Source organism: Lepus europaeus, chromosome 18, assembly GCF_033115175.1.
Source record: "Lepus europaeus isolate LE1 chromosome 18, mLepTim1.pri, whole genome shotgun sequence".
Classification (NCBI taxonomy): domain Eukaryota; kingdom Metazoa; phylum Chordata; class Mammalia; order Lagomorpha; family Leporidae; genus Lepus; species Lepus europaeus.
In genome coordinates this window covers 7,389,025-7,406,224 of record NC_084844.1, presented here as the reverse complement: position 1 = coordinate 7,406,224, position 17,200 = coordinate 7,389,025, and the positions used below count along the sequence as shown (strand labels likewise).

Genomic DNA, 17,200 nt, shown 5'->3' with positions numbered 1-17,200 from the left:
CAACTGAACCTCTCGGCAAGAAAATGGAAATTCTTCTCCCAATTAAACCCAGCAACATCACAGCAGAGATATCAACCACATCCCAAGCAGACAGAGCCACCCAGTCTCTTACAACTGCACGGGGTTAAGTCAAGAAGGGAGGGGGAGTAGCTGGAGGAACGAATGCCAGGTTCAGTCAACACAGCCCAGGGAACAAGGCATCTGCCAACTCCCATTCCCCCAACATGAGGGCAACCCGGTTGGGGGGGAGGGGCTCCATTCTCCACCATCCCAACCACATTAATTAAAGATTTCTTGGAGTCAGCACTATGGCTTAGTAAGTCAAGCCTCCACCTGCAACCATCATCCAGCATCCCATATGGGCACCAGTTCAAGACCCCACTGCTCCACTCTGATCCAGATCTCTGCTAATGTGACTGGGAAAGCAGTAGAAGATGGGCCAAGTACTTGGACCCCTGCCATCCAACATGGGAGACCCAGATGGAGCTCCTAGCTCCTGGCATCAATCTAGCCCAGCCCTAGCCATTGCAGCCATTTGGGGAGTGAACCAGTAAATGGAAGATCTGTGTCTGTGTGTGTGTCTTTCCCTCTCTCTCTATAACCCTGCCTTTCAAATAAATAAATCTTTTTTTTTTCCAAAAAAACAGATCCACCGGGGTTTGGGGCGAGCAGAGAGATCTTCCATCTACTACTTCACTCCCCAGCTGCAACAGCTGGAGCTGGGCCTATCCGAAGCCAGGAGTCAGGAGCTTCTTCGGGTGTTCCATATGGGTGCAGGGGACCAAGCACTTGGGCCATCTTCTACTGCTGCTTTCCCAGGCCATAGCAGAGAGCTGGATCGGACGTGGAGCAGACAAGTCTTGAATGGGCACCCATATGGGATGCCAAATCCAAAGGCAGTGCCTTTACCCACCACAGCCCCAGCCACCATCAAAGGTTTCCTGTGCACAGGACAGAGCACACAGGAGTATAGCTCGGGCGGGACAGGATTTCTCACAGGGCTCCCATTCCATATGAAGGTGATGTTGGTTCAGCACCAAGCAGCTGCCCCAGCTTCCAAGCCCACCATCAGAAGAGGGATCACAGCAGCAGAGATGCTCAGCTTGGAGATCAAGGAGTACAGTACACACAGCGATGTCCTGGCTAGGGAGTCAGGACCTTTAAACACAACACATCGCTGAAAACCTGGACGATGAACACATTGCAGTTCCCATTCAGCTGGGGCATGCACCTGACCTCTCTGGGCTTCTCCCTACCCCACAGCCATCACTCTAAATGCCGATGAGGTATAAGATGCAGTGGGGACTCCTGGCCCTGGCATCCTTCATGGGATTTCAACAAGGGACTCTGACGCTGACGCTCCTGGGGGCACCAGCACGCCCTACGCAGACAGGGTAGTTTGGGAGACAGGGGGTTATACCGGTTTTTTATAAGATTTATTTATTTGAAAAGCAGACTTACTGAAAGAAGAGAGATCGTCCATCCGCTGGTTCACTCCCCAAATGGCGACAACGGCTTGGGCTGCTTGGGCTGGACCAACCCAAAGCCAGGAGCTTCACCTGGGTCTCCCACATGGGTGACAGCGACCCACGCACTTGGGTATCTTCTGCTGCTTTCCCAGGCCATTAGCAGGGAGCTGGATCAGAAGTGGAGCAGCCGGAACTCAAAGTGGTGCCCATATGGGATGCTGGCGTCAGAGGCAGTGGCTTAACCTGCTGCACCCCAGCCAGCCTCAGGAGCACCAGTTTTAGAGACAAATAGGCTTGCATCTGGATCTCGATTCCATCACTTGCCATCTGGGAAAGGAGGTACAATTACTCAGAGCCCGCCACGCGAGGTTCTACAGCTCCAGAGGGGGAGTGAGACAAGAGCAGAACCCGGGAGCCATTAATGAGAGTTCCTCATCGGGAAAACTCCAGGAGATGAGCCTGCAATTAGTCTGAGTATTAAACACTTCAACACTGGCTTCTCCTCCGCGGGAGACAGGGGCCGATTTCCAGCTCCACTCCTGGTATGCAGATCTTACCTCTCCCGGGAGACACAGACGGAAACACTGCTTTAAAGCTGTCGGGGGGGGGGGGGGGGGGCACTTTTCCTAGGCGTGAAGACGCTCCTGTTCCCTGTCACACTGCCTGGGCTGCAGTCCTCACTCCACGCCTCATTCTAGCTTGCTGCTCATGCGCAGGCTGGGAGGCAGCAGGTGATGGCTCAAATACACCGGATCCTGACACACACCTGGGAGACCCAGACTGAATTCCCCGCTCCTGTCTTGGGCCTGCCCCAGCCCTGGCTGTTGTGGCCATTTGGGGAGTGAACCAGCAGATAGATAGATAGATAGATAGATAGACAGACAGACAGATAGATATATCTCTCTCTCTCTGCCTTTCTCATATATTACATAAATAAAAGCTGTCAGGGGTTACTCGGGGAGATGAGATAAAGGACAAATCACAGCCACAGAAAATGATGAAATGCATTCAGCTTAGGACTTCTGGCACGTTCCAAAAGAAACCAGGATCCAAGCACGCAGTTAGAAGTTAGATGGACACGCTCATGTGCCAACTGGGAAGCAGGTCGAGTTCAGGCTCTGTCCCTGATCAGCAGGGTGACTTCAGACAAGTGTCATGGGTCCTAGGAGCCTCAACCTTACTCCTCCCAGGACACAGCTCCTTTTGATACATGAAGATGGCCCCTCTCCTCCCACTCACCACCCTCCCTGGAGAGGCTATTCATACTCAAGCTTAAGTAGAAATCATCTATAACCCTGACAATGAGATTTTTTTTCTGCCCCACTATGGCAAATGAGGGCAGCTGGTAGCACCTGCCAGGGCAGTAAGGCCTCCTTTAAGAGCCACACAACCCATGAGCGTGAGTCACCGCTCCTCGAACAAGGCCTACCTGTGTAGTGTGCAGACAAAGCCAGCAATGTGGGTCCCCCACCTCGAGCTCCACAGCTGAAGATCAAAGCCGTCTCTCTCACACGGAGCACCCAGAAGGTCTGCTTCCAAGTTGGCACATGAACATGAGAACACAATGGAGCCATCTAAATAAACCCACTTGTGTGGCTGCTCCCAGACCAGCTCCCTGTCTGGCTCCCGGGGTTCTGTGTTGGCAAACACAGGAGCCCAGAGAGAAGTCTGTGCAAAATCCATTACCCCCAGCTCCCAATGGGGAAAGGGATAAAACGTGCAGCCCCAGGTCGACTGGGAGCAACACCAGCAACACCAGCAGTCCAGCGATGCTCAAAGTTAGGGAGAGCCTTTTGCTAAAAGCTACCACTCCCAGCATCAAGTTGCTATTCTGTAGCCACTCCAAGCATCAAGTTGCTATTCTGTAACCGATTCTCCTGTGCAGCTACATAGAGACTCAGTCGCAGAACATCACTGCAAGGCTGTATTTAGCCACCCAAGAGCCAAACTGCCAGCCCCCTGAGGAAGCAAGACGGTGCTCTGTGCAAGGAAGGGTGTCAGATGCAGGGACCATAAGGAGGAAAGAACTGCTGAGGCTTTGTCAGCTTCAGCTGGGCTCTGCCATGTTCCCAGCGCTCTCCCAGGCCCCAGGTACACCAAGGCACACATAGAGCGAGCTCCGGCACAGAAGCACCTGGTCTGGTGCATCCTCCCACACTCCAATCCCTCCTGTGCAGACATTTGGGGAAATCTCTCCTTGTCTATCCAACTTCTATCTGCAGAGCCGCCACACACCAGCCAGGTGTGAAGCAGGTGACCCTGGAGAGCCAATCAGTGCACGCCATCTCCCAGACACAGGTGTGGGTCCCAGGGGTGAGTGAGGCCCCAGGCCAGCCCTCAGGAATGCAAGGCAAAGGCATTCTCCCGCTTTGGCTCTGCACAGTGGGGCACCTGCTAATGCTGTTGCCATTCCTGTCCCTGTGAGGGAAGTGAACTTCAGGATGAAACTACAGATAGAAAAGAAGGGAAAGAAGAAAACAAAAAGACAGAACAGACCAACAAAGCACAATCCCTACTTCTCAGTTTTGTGAGCAACCAAAACACTGAAGCTGGTTGGAAGGGGTCTCTCCGGAGCCTGTAACTAAACAGGAACAACCTACAAATACTCCTCCTTTACGGATGAGGACTGAAGCCCATTGAGGCCCAGCCAGGTGTACAGAGCCACACCAATGATGACTGGGACAGGACAGGACCCCAGGGATGCACAGGTGCCAAGCCTTGACTTTGACCCATGGCTCCCTCCTTCCAAGCTGTGAGACCTCAAGGTATTGACGATGCCTGTACACCTCAAATGCTGACAGCCCCAGGCTAGGGGACTGAGACTGGGCAAGCTCAGCGCTCTCCTTCCTGCAAGCAGGCACTGGTTGGTGGGTGGCATCTGTTGAGTCCTTACACGGCACCTGTGGAAGGAACTGCGCTGAGTCGTGACCCAGGGCGCCACCGTCCAATGGCCAGTGTGACAGCTGAACTGTGGATGCAGCCACACAGGCACTGTCCCCAGGCTGGGTCTCACACCCAGAAGGACAAGCGCAAGAGAGAAAGGGTTTGGAAAAGCAGAGATGAGCCAGGTCCAATCCCAGGGAGGGCCAGGATAAAAAGAGGCGAGGAAAGCAGGTGAACCACCCAGCGGTCACGGAGGAATGAGAAAACCGAGGCCACCCCAGCCAGCTGCCTAACCACACACCTGGTTTCCACTTAGAAACTTAACTACAAACCCAAATGCCTGCATTTCCCTGGGGCCCCAAGACAAGTCTGGTCTGAAGCCCAAAGAGGAGAGATCAGGGTTTACAGGGAGGACATCGGGGGTGGCACCCTTTGTCCCCCGCCCACCCCAAGGGAGAAGAAAGCCCCCAACGTGGTGCGACCCCTGGGACGACGCTTTTGCTCCTTGCTGCGTGATTTTAAAAAGAAACAGAATCACCATGAAAAAAAGGGTCATTTTCCTCTTGCCACACGTGAGGAAGGTAGAGGCTTCTAGAAGGCAGAGTCAGGCAAGGGCTGGAGCAAAGGGTCTGTCCCCTGGGGCCAATAAAGCCACTTCCTGCAAACACCTAATCCCCTCCCCCCACCCCCCCAACCCCCACCCCCCGGGAGGCTGGACAGGTGCTAGGAACAGACGTCTGTCCAATTGCAAACCGGGACAGGCGGAGCCTTTGGGGCTCAGGCTCAGCCTTGGGAAAAGGGAAGGGGTCGTCTTAACCCCGCACTGACCCCGGCTCTCCACGGAGCCATCACAAGAATCTGACATCGCACCAGTGCCCCCGAAAGGCACGTTTTAAACCACACAACTGTGCAAGCAGGATTCTCCATCTAAAGAATAAAAAAAAGCCCACGTTCAACAAACTTCATACAGGAAAAGGTGACTCTGCAGGGCACAGAGGGTTCACCAGCGAGTTCTCCCAGACGGTGCGTCCGACCTCCATCCTCCCCTCACCCCAGCACTTCCAAAACCCCACCCGTCAGCAACGGATGCCCAGTGAGGAGTCCTGAAGAAGGGGCACACACCTGACGTTCCCCAGGGCCACGGGCACAAAAGCACTTGGAAAACTTCAGTGCAAATCATCAGGACCCAAGGGACACGCTGCATAGCCAGACCTTTTATTGTAGAAGGAAAAACGGCAGCCAGCGGATTCTGGATACCACCCACCGTGGGTTCCCGGGCGCTGAACTAGAGATAGGCAAAGCTAGGGCACCTCACGCCCATCAGGGCGGCTGTTCCAGAAGGGGAGGGTGGAGAGGAGAGAGGGAGGGAGGGCAGAAAAGAACAGGTGTTGGCAAGAAACTGGAACCCTGGTGCTCGGTCGGTGGGACTGCAGACACTATGGAAGACAATATGGCGGTTCTTCCAGACAAAGAAGCACGGGGTGACCCTACGACTCAGCAAGGCCACGCCTGGGTATGCACCCCCAAACCACTGACCGGATGCTAACACACGGCACTGTATACAAAAACCAAAAGGTGGAAGCAACCCACGGGTCCATCAATGGATGAAGTGTCCATCAAGGGTTAAGCACAACGTGGTCTATGCAACCATGCAATGGCATTCACAGCCTTAGAAAGCTCAGGATTCCTGACACGCCCCCCTCCCCCCCAACACAGATGACCCGGGAGAACGTTGCACAGTCACAAAAGGCAAATCCTGCAGGATCCCGCTCCCACGAGGCACACAGAGCAGTCAGACAGGCAGAGACGGAGAGTAGAACGGTGCGGCCGGGGCCGGCGCCGCGGCTCACTAGGCTAATCCTCCGCCTTGCGGCGCCAGCACACCGGGTTCTAGTCCCGGTCAGGGCACCGATCCTGTCCCGGTTGCCCCTCTTCCAGGCCAGCTCTCTGCTGTGGCCAGGGAGTGCAGTGGAGGATGGCCCAAGTCCTTGGGCCCTGCACCCCATGGGAGACCAGGAGAAGCACCTGGCTCCTGCCATCGGATCAGCGCGGTGCTCCGGCCACAGCGCGCCTACCACAGCGGCCATTGGAGGGTGAACCAACGGCAAAAGGAAGACCTTTCTCTCTGTCTCTCTCTGTCTAACTCTGCCTGTCAAAAATTAAAAAAAAAAAAAAGAACGGTGCGGCCAGGACTCGGGGACAGGGAACGTGGGGAGTTACTGATTCGTGAGCTCACAGTTTGCCTGTAATGGTGGTGACGGTCGCACAACAATGTGAATGACCTTACTGCCACAGACCTGTCCACTTAAAACATGGGGACAGGGACAGGCTCTGGGCGCAGCAGTTAACAGGCTGCCTGAGGTGCCCACATCCCATAGCAGAGTGCCTGACTCCACTCTTAAGTCCCACTGACGCACACCCAGGAAGGCAGCAGACGATGGTTCAGGTACTTGGGTCCCTGCCACATCTGGAAGACCTGGACTGAGCTCTGGACTCCTGTCTTTGGCTACTGTGGGCATGTGGGGAATCAACAAGGGCATGGAAGATCTCTCTCTTTCGCTCTCGCTCTCGCTGCCTTTCAAATAAATAAAAATAAATGAATCAAATTTCATAATGATTAAGCCTGTAAATTTTGTCATATATCTTTATCAACATAAAAATGAGTTAAGCAGCCGGCGCTGTGGCGTAGCAGGTAAAGCCACCGCCTGCAGTGCTGGAATCCCATATGGGCACTGGTTCGAGTCCTGGCTGCTCTACTTCCAATCCAGCTCTCTGCTGTGGCCTGGGAAAGCAGTGGAGGATGGCCCAAGTCCTTGGGCTCCTGCACCCACATGGGAGACCTGGAAGAAGCTCCTGGCTCCTGGCTTTGGATCGGCACAGCTCCAGCTGTTGCAGCCATTTGGGGAATGAACCAGTGGATGGAAGACCTCTCTCTCTGCTTCTGCCTCTGCCTCTCTGTAACTCTGCCTTTCAAATAAAAAAAAAGGCTATAACAAAAAAAAAGTGAGTTAAAACTTAAAAAAAAAAAAAACCACTAAGTCAAACAGACACAAGTGCACAGACAGCGGTGCTCACGCTCCCGCAGGCCTCCCCGGCAAATGGCACGTCGGCCCCACAGGCCAGCGTCTCTGATACCTTCCCTTCTGGGCCCAGCGCACACAGGGCCCCTCCCCTGCAAAAACACTACGTCTGCAAGTCAGACGGCGGGGGCCACACGCTGACGAATCAAGGGGGCTGCACTGGGGTCCAAGGAAGCATCCAGCAGGTGCTCAATGTGTGCAGATTTGAGAAAGGAGGACGTCTAAGCACGGAGCACTGGCGAGGCTGCAGTACTAGGGAAAGGGAGGACGTGCCTCCTGGGCACAGTAGGCAGTGCATCATAGCGCATCCGTCTCCTATTACAGAAAGCAACAATGTATCAACGGCCCAAAGCACACGCAGTAAAATCCTCAAGGAGCCATCAGATGGGACCACTGGGCAGGGGACTGGTCTCCCCGCACCTGTCGCACTCTGGCTCCTCTGAAGGTAACCGGAAGTCAATGCTAACATAAAATGAGTCAGGGGCTCGCTTTTCAGGCAGAGGAAATGGATCTGAAAACCACTGGGCGCAGACCCTGAAAACCACTGGGTGCAGACCCCAGTCACCAGCAGCTTCCAAACGTGGGGAGCCCCCAGAGCTGAGCAGAGACATTGGTCAGAGGCCCCAGGACCGCAGTGCCCGTAGGCTCTTCCCAAACACGGCCTCTCTGCATAAACACACAAAGGCGCATGGCTGCAAGTCTTCCACACAGAAACCTGCAGCAACAAACCGACGACGGCCGGAGGTGACGGATCACGTCACAGAGGGGACTCTTGGACAGAGACTTGCCACCTCAGCATTCTCCATGTCTCCATCGCTCTGGGCCTTTGCACGCCACGTGATCTACCAAGGAGAGACAACCGTCCAGCCCGAGCCTTCTGGGTCAGACACGGCAGCCCCCGGGTGCCCTTAGCGAGTGGCGGAGCTGAAAGGGCCGAAATTCACCAAGGCCTTTATCTGGGTGCACGTCTCACGTGCAGCAGGGGTGCTACCTTGGTGTGGAGGATGCCCGTCAGCTCCAACATGACAGGGACATCACCCAGGACGACACGGACACTGAAGCGGCAACAGCCTGCAGGGACCACCAACAAGGGCACAGGCAGCTGCAAGTTAACGGGCATCTTCCAACGCCCCAGGGAGGGGAGAGAGTGCAGCTTCTGGAACTTCAGTTCATTTACCACTGGTCCGAAGGCAGCCGCGTGCCTGACAACCGGCACCTGATTTCAAGACGTCCCTGTCAACACCCAGACCAGGGGGAGGTAAGCCTGGGAGGCTTCCTGGAGGAGGAGAAAGAGGAAAAACCTCTGTGTTTGGGTAACAGAAGGCTCAGTGCAGACTTTAGCTACTCCAGAAGATGGTCAACTGTCTATTTCGTAAAGTGTCCCATGAGAACGGCCCCAGGAGGAGCTTGTCAGAAATGCGGGTCCCCAGGCAGCCTTTGCAGCCCCAGACATACCAAAGCAGAGGTGGAGAGGGGACGGGTGGGGCATCCGGCTAAGCATACTCATCGGCGACAATGACGGGTTCTCCAAGCAATTCGTTCTCACGCAAGCCATGAGCTGTGGGCAAACTGTGGAGACGGATGGGACAATGGCCAGGCTCCCAGCAGCGAGGCCCACAGGGAGCCCCCGAGGAGAGAGGAGAGGGACGGGCAGGCAGGTGTAGACAGAAGCGCGGTTCCGGCATGGCTGACTCACGACACCCCCAAGCCCTCTCCCCGACGCTTCCTGTTACACTGGCGCTGGCACAGGGGGCACAGAGCGAATGCAGGAGTGCTTTGGGCTGCTGCGAGGCGGGGGAGAGAGGGGGTAGGAGTGCTTCATAGAGGAAAAGTAAACCCCAGTCCCGACAGCAGCGGAAGCTCGACCCGGACAACAGACTTCTGTTCATTGAGATTTTTTTTTTTTTTTTTTTTTTGACAGGCAGAGTGGACAGAGAGAGAGAGACAGAGAGAAAGGTCTTCCTTTTCCGTTGGTTCACCCCCCAACAGCCGCTGCGGCCGGCACACTGTGCTGATCTGAAGCCAGGAGCCAGGTGATTCTCCTGGTCTCCCATGGGGTGCAGAGCCCAAGCACTTGGCCCATCCTCCACTGCACTCCCGGGCCACAGCAGAGAGCTGGCCTGGAAGAGGTGCAACCAGAACAGAATCCAGCGCCCCGACCGGGACTAGAACCCGGCGTGCCGGCGCTGCAGGCAGAGGACTAGCCTATTAAGCCGCGGCACCGGCCCTGTTCATTGAGATTTAAGTCACCTCAACATTCCTCTGTCCCAAACATCGCAGACACTCCACGCAGGGGAAGACAGCAACACTGGAAGCAGACAGGCCAAGCCCATGGGCACGCCACCGGCTCCTGGGGTCTCCCTGTTGGAGAGGCAGAAGGGCCCCTTTCTTGGCCTGAATAACCACACACTCTTAACTTTGCTCTCTATTCAGAGAACCCGCAAGCAACCACACTGGCTGCCTCCAAACACCCACTCAGGCTGTCCTTCTGTATCCCATGAGAAAAACAAAATCCCCTACAGAAGAGGGGCGTCGCTTGCCAGCCAAGCCCAAGATGACCCGCCGATGCCCTGGCTTCCTTCTGGGTTAAGAGCAGCAACTCCTGTGGCTCTGGATCTGTGCAGGTGACCAGGAAACACAGAATGTGCTGGGTCTGCACGCTGAGCACCCCCCACACACCTGCTGCTCCCACAGGTGAGTCACCCACGCAGGCACGGCCCAGCTGCCGGCTCTCACGCACACCGGATGTCATCCATCTAACCCCAGAAGACATGTCGGGACAGACAGGCTAATCGCCCAAGTTCTACTCAACAATGTATTCCCGGTGGAGCTTCAGGAAGCAGGTAGAGAGGGGACAAAGAGAGGGCTCTCCCACTTACACTCAGGGCTCCTCGAAGACCCCAGGGAGCCCGCTCTGGCTCTTGCTGCTCTTGGTAGGGATGGGGGGGTGAGTTAATCCGGGAAGAAGGTCAAAGGGATGTCTTGGATTCAAACCCACTCCAGAAGAAAGACTGTCTGCTTTGCCCCCTCGCTGCTCCCACTGTGGCACCGTGAGATCCGAGATTAGATCTTGGACCAGAAAAAGCATGAGAACAAGTGGAGCGATCAGAATTCGGCCTTCAGGTTCGTTAGAAGCCTAACACCAGCACAAATGTGCTGCACCTGCCCGGTGCACCGAGGCCGTGTCAGCCGCTGACGTCTGGGAAAGCTGGGTAAAGGACACAGGGAAACCCAGGTACCACTTTTAGAACTTCCTTAGGAACCTAGATTTTCACCAAAATCATCAATTTCCTAAAAGTACAGACTTTTTAATCTTAACCTGAGTATGGCTAAAACCCATTTTTGTGGTTTTTTTCCATTTCTATTTATTTCAAAAGCGGAGTAAGAGCGACAGACACCAATCTCCCATTGGCCGGTTCAATCCCCCAAATGTCTACACAAGCCAGAGATGGGTCACACCAAAGCCAGGGGCTGGGACTCCAATCCGGGTGGCAAGGCCCCAAGAGCTTGAGCCAACACCTCTGCCACCCACGGTGTGCACTAACAGGAAGCTGGAGCCGGGAGCAAGGCAGGGGCAGGGACCTGAACACAGCATGCGGGCGCCTTAACCTCTCAGCCTAATACCCACCCCCCAGCTAAAACAATTGGCAGCACAGTTGAAGGCTCATTTTAAACTTCTCTCCTAACAGTGCTCATCAAGTCTTTGATGCAGGGGAAAGCAGCAGGAAACAAAACACAGCATTCAATGCGGCCGCCTGCCCTGTGCCTTCCGCGTCTCCTCTCCAAGAGTGGCATTAATCTGACCGGGAAGTGCCGCGGCGTCCTGCAAACCCACGGACCTACTCCTCGGACCTTCAGCGTGACTGCCCTAAAGCAAAGACAGCCACGTCGGGAATTCCACCGAGCCCGCGCTGCAAACCGTGGACAGAAACCTCAAGTGTCTAAGATGCTCCCCAGTGCACACAGGCTACCAGTGTGGCAATACCTCAGCGTCCAACAATAGAGGAATTGTCCGGCAGATTATGATTCAATGCCTGCCGCGAACGCAGGATTGCACAGTCATTACATGAGGGAAGCATTCAAATAAAACGGGGGGAGGCGGGGAGCGGGGTGCGGGGAGCCGTGCAGAGAGCAAAGTCTACAGCATGTGCTGCAGACCGGCGGCTGGAGCGTGCAGCCCAGGGCTCCAGGGGGCCGAACCGCCCCGGTTTGGGGAAGCACGCAGCCCAATAACACATTTCTCAGAACATGCCCCCGTGTTCAGCGACCCAAGACTTCACATCTCTCAGGAGGTCACCGTATGTCAAACTGTCGGCATTACTATAGGACCGGATTTGTTTTTAACTTTTTCTTTTTTAATAAAATAAAGAGAACGTGGGTTACTTTAAAAAATCACGCAGGGTGGAGGGGTGCTGTGCCGTGGGTCACACAGGCCACCAGGACAGTTCACCATTCCCGTCCCAGGGTAGGGCTGAGCGGGGGCACACAGGGCACCTGGCTGCACCAATCTGAGCAGTTCCAGGGACCGGGGTGGGGTGAGAAGCAGCTGGGGGGAGGGTAACACAAAAATATCACCTCCACCTCCCCCTGCCCCCCACCCCCTTGCTGTCTGGCTCAATCTCCCAAGCAGGTGCTCCCTGGAAGGGTACAGCACCCTGAGTGCTGGCTAAGGGAGACCCCCTGCCCAGCGGCTAGGAGTGGTCTGTGCAGGGTTGGGGGGTGCTGGCAGACAGGTTCCCAAAGTGAACCTAGGAGCAGCCACCGGGTTGGGGGGCGGGGGCAGCGGCGGGGGCGGCATTCCCAGGAGTTAGGTGCCAGCGCTGGACACAAGGGCCAAGGAGGGAGCAGAAGGGGAGGCCCCTGGGGCCTTGTCCATCAGGGGCGGAGTGGCTCAGTCATTCATTCATTCAATAAACATCTCCTCCACACAGCCTACCCAGTGACAGGCACCACGCGGCCCCGAACCGGGCATTCACGGAGGAACGGCGAGAGGAGGAAGCTGTGGGCACAGGACCTTTCACCCAGGACCTGAGCCCCTCTCCACGGCGACCAGGAAACCTCCTCCACCCACAGCGGCGCGCAGAGAGGGCGGTGGGCGCACGCCCCGGGCCACCTCCCACCGCCGGCCAAACGCAGCCCTGGCAGCGAAGCCGCTCGCCCAAGCCCCTGGCCCCCTGGCTCCCATCTGCAGCGCCGCCCGCGCCCCAGCGCTGCGCCCCCTGCGCACTCGGGGTCGCCAAAGGCGCCTGGCACTCGCGGAGGCGGCGCCGCTCCCGGAGTAACGGGCCCCCGAGGGGCAGCGCGCGGGCGGCCCGGGGCGTGGGGCGCTTCCCCCGGCCGAGGCACGCTCCCGGGGCGCGGGAGACTGAAAGACGACGGCCGGGACGTCCAGGACCCCGGCGGATCCGCTCCGCCTGGAGGCAGAGGGATGACTGGAAAGACCTCGGAGATGTCAAATGCAGGCACAAAAACTGCCACCCAAAACCCCGACGCCTAAGGAAAGCAACATGGAGAGGCAAAAAACAGAACAAAACAAAACAAGTCCGGTCAAAAAGCGCAGCCCCCTCCACAAACCGCCACGAATCTTACCTGCAGGGAGCGCGCCGGCTGCAGGCACGGAGCCACACAGGACCGGCGCGAGGGCGCGGGTCTCCTCCTCCCGGCTCCTGGGCACCAAGTAATCCACGTTATGGGTCCGGAGCCCCCTACCCGTTCCCCACGTTCCACCCGCGGCCTCTGCGCCCCGCGTCCCCGGCGGCCGCGCGCAGTGCCCGGGCGGGGGTCCCCAGGAGGCGAGCGCGCCTCGCCCGGACGCGGCTCCCCCGAGAAGTCCTCCATGCCGAGCGCAAGAAAGAGCCGAAGGCAAACCCTCTCCCCGCCTCGGGCCGGCGGGGCCCGGGCGGCTGAGAATGGGCGAGGAGTGGCGGGGCTGGGGGCCGGCCGCGTCCTCCCGCAGCCCCGGGCGGCCCGCGCGCCCGCGCCGCCTCCGCGCTCTGCCGGCCGCAGGGCCATTCGGCCCTTATAGAGCGGGGCGGCGCGGGGCGGCGCGGGGCGGGCCGAGCGCCGAGGGGCGGGCGGGGCCGAGCGGCTTCCTGGGACTTGTAGTTCGGGGTGCCCAGCCACGAACCAATGCAAAGCCGCCCCGGGAGCCGTGGGGGTCCCTGCAGCAGCCGCCTCCCGCCTTGCGCCCCAAGGGATGAAAACGAGGTTGAGGTCCCAGTCGCGTGGCTACCAATGTCGGGCCTTTGTGCGAAAGGTGCGTGCCACGGGCCCCTGCCTGCGCCCCACCCACCACCCTGGGAGGAGGAACCCAGGAAAGTTGCCATTCGCACCTGGCCACTCATCTTCTGTGTGGACGTTAAAACAGGAGTCAACTACAGTGTGTGCCTGGGATTCTCGATCCCACACAGACAGCGGTGGAATCTGCTTCTGGCCCACCCAGGGTGGCCTGAGCACCCCAACTTTCACGTGGGCGGCTGACCTCCCAAGTGTGTATGTATGTATTGAGAGTCCCCATCCCCTGGTTCACCCTCCCTACAGATGCGCACAGCAGATGGGGCGGAGCCAGGCCCAAAGCAGGAACAACATCCGGGTCTCCCACGTGCTTGGCAGGGACCCAGGTACTTGAGCCGCCACCTGCTGCCCCAAAAGGTGTGAAATCAGCAGAAAGCTGGGCCTGGAACCCGGGCACTGTGATGTGGGATGGAAGCCTCACAGTGGCCGTCCTCACCTCCGTTCCAAACACCGCCCGTAGCCGGGCTTCGGCTTGGGCAGCTGTCTTTTCATTATCGACGCCCATCACTGGGCGCCTGCAGACCCTGGGGACGTCTCCGGCAGGCCTCTTCACAGACTAACAGTCAAATGGGAGGAGGGAGCAGCTTCGTGACCCCCCCTCCCCACCGTGTGGATGTGTAAGGGACATTCACTCACCCTGCCTGGGGTCGCCAGCCGAGACCCTGCAGAGCTGGGTCTGGAAGGAGTGGGGTGGGAGTGGGCAGCCAAAGAGGCACAACCCCGTAAGAAGGGCAGGCCGAGGGCCATCAACCTGGAGGACTGGTTGCCCGGGATCGCCCAGGAGGAGTGGGGGCCGCGCCCCCGCTCTGGCTGCCCTAAAAGCCACATGTTGGGAGGCTGAGGACAACAGGACTTTGGCCGTTTCGGAGGCCCAGAGTCTGAACTCAACAGGGCAGCAGGGCTGGTTCCTTCCAAGAACCATGAGGAAGCGTCTGCCCCTTGCTTCTCGCCGGCTGCTGGTGCCTGCCAGCTTCCCTTAGCTAGCAGATTCATCACCCCAGTCCTCACCATCGCACGACCTTCTCCTGTGTCTTCACGCGCAGCCTTGACTCCACCGTGTCTCCGGCCACCTGGCGTTCTACCAGTCCATTGGGTTAGGGGCTCTCGATCAGTTACACCTGCAAAGAGCCAATTGCCAACAAAGTTGCATTCAAAGCTGCTGAGGATTTGGGGGAGTGTGGGATGGAACTCAACCCACACAGACCTTGCTGCCTGGCAACACCCATTGTGATTAACCAGTCTTTTTTTAAGGAAAAATTTATTTATTTGAAAGGCATAGTTAGAGAGAGAGAGAGAGAGAGAGAGAGAGAGAGAGAGAGGTCTTCCATCCGCTGGTTCACTTAGCAGGGAGTTGGATAGGAAGTGGAGCAACCGAGTCTCCTACTGGTGCCCATATGGGGTGCCGGCACTGCAGTTGGAGGCTTAACCTGCCATAGCACCGACTCCTAACCAGTCTTGTTGCTGAACACAAGCACAGATAAGTGAGATGGACCACCGAATCACTGAGGCTGTGATGGGAGGGGAGGCGCCAAGAGGGCTGGCCAAGGGCACCTGTTTCCATAAAAGCACAACGGTCATCAGTGTTGAAAGTGCCAGGAGGCGGCCGGCGCCGTGGCTTAACAGGCTAATCCTCCACCTTGCGGCGCCGGCACACTCAGTTCTAGTCCCGGTCAGGCACCGGATTCTATCCCGGTTGCCCCTCTTCCAGGCCAGCTCTCTGCTATGGCCCGAGAAGGCAGTGGAGGATGGCCCAAGTCCTTGGGCCCTGCACCCGCATGGGAGACCAGGAGAAGCACCTGGCTCCTGGATTCGGATCAGCGAGATGCACCGGCCGCAGCGGCCATTGGAGGGTGAACCAACGGCAAAAAGGAAGACCTTTCTGTCTCTCTCTCTCACTATCCACTCTGCCTGTCAAAAAAAAAAAATTAAAAAAAAAAAAAAAAGAAAGTGCCAGGAGGCATTGGGTGTGTCCCTGAGGAAAGGGGAGTGGGTCCAGGAAGGAGAGAAGGTGAGGAGGGGGTTCCTGGGTTTCTCTAAGCACAGTCATGGCTTTCCCAGCTGCTTTCCCCATTCTGGCCACAAGCCCCGGTATCCTGGCTCCTGGAGAGAGTATTCCCATTCTATAATCACAATTACCACCTCTCCTAGGTGAAAAACTGGGAGCAAGGTGACCACCAAAGGCAGAAACACCTGAGCTCCCTACATCTTCCCTCCTTGGAATGCCAGGGAGAAGCCTTCCGTGTCACTGCTGGGAACGGTCCGCCTGCTCCCTGTCTTTCCCAGAGCGAACAGCTGCACAGCCAGACAAGGGAGGGAACATCTGGTCACCTCCCAGTGAAACTGCTACCTGTTGCCAACCTTCTCCTGCATTTCACTTCATCCACTTACCAGTCTCCCTAAATTCAGCTATAGCAAACATTAGCTACTAGAATGATTAGAAAAGCACAGAGCAAAATCGAACGAATTGTGTATGTCTCCTTGTCGCTGTGAGACTGATTTTCTGCATCAGATTTGGAATTACACCCCTTCCTTGCTCGATAAACCTCCAGAGACATCCGCACAGGCCATGTCTAGCTTTGGATAGATACACAGACCCAAGTGTTGTAGATGGGCGCGTGTAATGGGTTAATTTGCATTGTATCTCCTGGCTCTCTCCTGAGACAAGGAATCACATCCCAGTAGCCACGAGCCGCTCGACCTCCATGCCCCTTCTGCCGGATTTGTTTCTAATATTGTGCAAGGAAAGGAAGCAAAGCTACTCAGAGACACGGCTGAATCTGGGGCAGGGGCAGGAGACAGACAAGACAAACCTGGGGCATCTGGTGGTGCGGAGGGTAGGAAGATGCTAAAACCCAGAGACGCAAGCCCACCGCGTGCGTGCACACAAACACACACACACACCTCACAGTGATGCGAGTGTGACAGAGGCATCCAGAAACCAGCTGAGGAGCTCCCAGAGCCCAACACTGACGAATGATTTGAGCAACCAAATAACTACAACGGCATTGCTTTATAATGTAAATATAAAGTCCATATGCACCGGGACACACGGATGTCATGGTAGGAATAAAGACACGTGCAAGTGTGCAGAAGAACCCCAGGTGATGTGTGTAGATACACGGCCCTGGAGAAGGGGGTGTAAGTCCCCCACTTCCACGGTGTGGGCTGCACAACTGCTGTATGGACCGGGTAGGAAGCAGAAACTTCCCACCATCCAATCACGAAGCAAGCCTAGGACCAGTCCCAACTGAGGAAGGTCCTGCTAAAACCCCTGGGCGGTACCGCGAACGGCCAAGGTCCTCCAGAAGCCAGGAGGGTCTGAGACGCTCTCACAGCCCAGAGGAGCCCGAGGAGTCACTAAATGCATGGGTGTGGCTGGAATCCTGGGCCCAGAAAAGGGACACCAGAGAAACAGGAAGGAATTCTGAAAGGTGTGCGGACTTTGGCTAATACTGACGCATCTGTATGGATTCA

At 56.8% G+C, this 17,200-nt stretch overlaps 1 long non-coding RNA gene across 1 annotated transcript in view; it reads right to left on the bottom strand.

Annotated features, from left to right (window-relative positions):
* LOC133777265 (uncharacterized) overlaps positions 1 to 13,360 on the bottom strand; it is a 169,196-nt gene extending 155,836 nt beyond the window's left edge. The window contains exon 1 of the long non-coding RNA XR_009868509.1: positions 13,022 to 13,360. This is a non-coding gene — a long non-coding RNA (uncharacterized LOC133777265). The remainder of the gene's footprint in view (positions 1 to 13,021) is intronic.
* Between the last annotated feature and the right edge of the window lie 3,840 nt (positions 13,361 to 17,200).